The following is a 2,500-nucleotide window of genomic DNA, read 5'->3' as shown; positions in this document are numbered from 1 at the left end:
CTTTGCTTCGCCGCGCCCGAGGACGCCTCGGCACTAGTGAGACGGTTCGCTTGTCAAGCCAAGCCTCAATTCACAGCATTTCCGCGGGTCAGCGTCTTCGACCGAATGGCCCTCAATGCGGATCGCGCCTCTGGCGTTGCATGCGCCGTCGACGTGGCTCGTAGCTTGTCGACGGTATGCTAACCGAGCATCGACTCACTCGATACCGAGCGAGGATACAACGTGTACCTCCCGTACGTATACCACTGCGGTAAGCCCTGGCCTAGCGTCAGCGACCATATCGTCGGGTATTTGTTAACACGCAACTCTCACGAGAGACTGTTGACACTTGAATGATAAATTCACGTGGCCCTGCTTCGAGTTTAATTACGGCACCTCGAAGCTCGCCGTGCCGACCCGGTATTGTTCATTTACCGGGTCGTTCGAATGACAAAAGTGCCGCGGGCGGCCCATAGCGAGGCGTCGTCAACAACGAATAACGAACGGTCTTCGTCGCCCCTTCCGGAAGTTCTGAGGCCCTTGGCTTTTATTACCCCGGTAAGGCAACGCGGCGTTTGGGACGTTGTTGACGCTTGTTGAGCGATGGTCGACCGGAATTTGAAAGAAAAAAAATTCACCCTCGTTTTTAACGACGAGAGCTGAAGATTTAAGCTTCAAGTGTCGGATGCGTCGTGGACTCGTCGTCGAATTATCGATTGGATCCTTTCGGGATAAAATCATGTTTTCTTCCACGTTCCTCGGCGTATTTCGCAAGACACGCAAGATAGCGCAATTCAACAACGAGCCGGTCAACGGGACGTCATTGTCCTTAGGCCACTCCGAGTTGTGTGCTTTGAATTTAATTTTGACAAACGAAGCTCCCTGGTTGATCCTGCCAGTAGTCATATGCTTGTCTCAAAGATTAAGCCATGCATGTCTCAGTGCATGCCAAATTAAGGTGAAACCGCGAATGGCTCATTAAATCAGTTATGGTTCCTTAGATCGTACCCACATTTACTTGGATAACTGTGGTAATTCTAGAGCTAATACATGCAAACCAGAGTCCTAACCAGAGATGGAAGGGACGCTTTTATTAGATCAAAACCAATCGGTGGCGGGGACGCGTTCACGCGCGTTCTCTCGTCCATCGTAAAAGTTTGTGGTGACTCTGAATAACTTTTGGCTGATCGCACGGTCCTCGTACCGGCGACGCATCTTTCAAATGTCTGCCTTATCAACTGTCGATGGTAAGTTCTGCGCTTACCATGGTTGTAACGGGTAACGGAGAATCAGGGTTTGATTCCGGAGAGGGAGCCTGAGAAACGGCTACCACATCCAAGGAAGGCAGCAGGCGCGCAAATTACCCACTCCCGGCACGGGGAGGTAGTGACGAAAAATAACGATACGGGACTCATCCGAGGCCCCGTAATCGGAATGAGTACACTTTAAATCCTTTAACGAGGATCCATTGGAGGGCAAGTCTGGTGCCAGCAGCCGCGGTAATTCCAGCTCCAATAGCGTATATTAAAGTTGTTGCGGTTAAAAAGCTCGTAGTTGAATCTGTGTGCCACGCTGTTGGTTCATCGCTCGCGATGTTTAACTGACAAGATTGTGGGACGTCCTACCGGTGGGCTTAGCTCGAGCGTCCGTCTCGCACGGGTCGGCCTAGCGGCTTTACCGTCGTTGGCGTTGGCCCGTCGCGTGCGTGCGCAAGAGCGGCCCAGCTTAATCCCATCGCCATGCTCTTCACCGGGTGTGGCGTTGGGCCGGTACGTTTACTTTGAACAAATTAGAGTGCTCAAAGCAGGCTTGTTAACGCCTGAATACCAGTGCATGGAATAATGGAATAGGATCTCGGTTCTATTTTGTTGGTGTTCGGAACCCCGAGGTAATGATTAATAGGGACAGATGGGGGCATTCGTATTGCGACGTTAGAGGTGAAATTCTTGGATCGTCGCAAGACGGACAGAAGCGAAAGCATTTGCCAAAAATGTTTTCATTAATCAAGAACGAAAGTTAGAGGTTCGAAGGCGATCAGATACCGCCCTAGTTCTAACCATAAACGATGCCAGCTAGCGATCCGTCGATGTTCCTCCGATGACTCGACGGGCAGCTTCCGGGAAACCAAAGCTTTTGGGTTCCGGGGGAAGTATGGTTGCAAAGCTGAAACTTAAAGGAATTGACGGAAGGGCACCACCAGGAGTGGAGCCTGCGGCTTAATTTGACTCAACACGGGAAACCTCACCAGGCCCGGACACCGGAAGGATTGACAGATTGATAGCTCTTTCTTGATTCGGTGGGTGGTGGTGCATGGCCGTTCTTAGTTGGTGGAGCGATTTGTCTGGTTAATTCCGATAACGAACGAGACTCTAGCCTGCTAAATAGGCGTTACTTCTGGTATCTCGAAGGCCAAGGCCCCGTCGCATGCTTCGTGCGATGTTTGACGGTATCCAATCCGTCGGTGTCGCGCGGGGCTGGCGGTGGTTTTTGGTTTTTACTACCGACGTACACAAAAATCTTC

At 51.3% G+C, this 2,500-nt stretch overlaps 1 non-coding gene across 1 annotated transcript in view; it reads left to right on the top strand.

Moving 5' to 3' along the window:
- The first annotated feature begins 858 nt into the window (after window positions 1-858).
- The window catches only part of LOC149373004 (small subunit ribosomal RNA), a 2,065-nt gene continuing 423 nt past the window's right edge, over window positions 859-2,500 (top strand). Inside the window, exon 1 of the ribosomal RNA XR_016293522.1 lies at window positions 859-2,500. This exon is cut by the window's right edge and continues 423 nt beyond it. This is a non-coding gene — a ribosomal RNA (small subunit ribosomal RNA).

This window comes from Copidosoma floridanum, unplaced genomic scaffold (assembly GCF_036245765.1).
Source record: "Copidosoma floridanum isolate Cflo_tuat_1 unplaced genomic scaffold, Cflo_Japanese_pri ptg000070l, whole genome shotgun sequence".
NCBI lineage: Eukaryota > Metazoa > Arthropoda > Insecta > Hymenoptera > Encyrtidae > Copidosoma > Copidosoma floridanum.
This window is presented reverse-complemented; position numbering and strand designations above follow the sequence as displayed.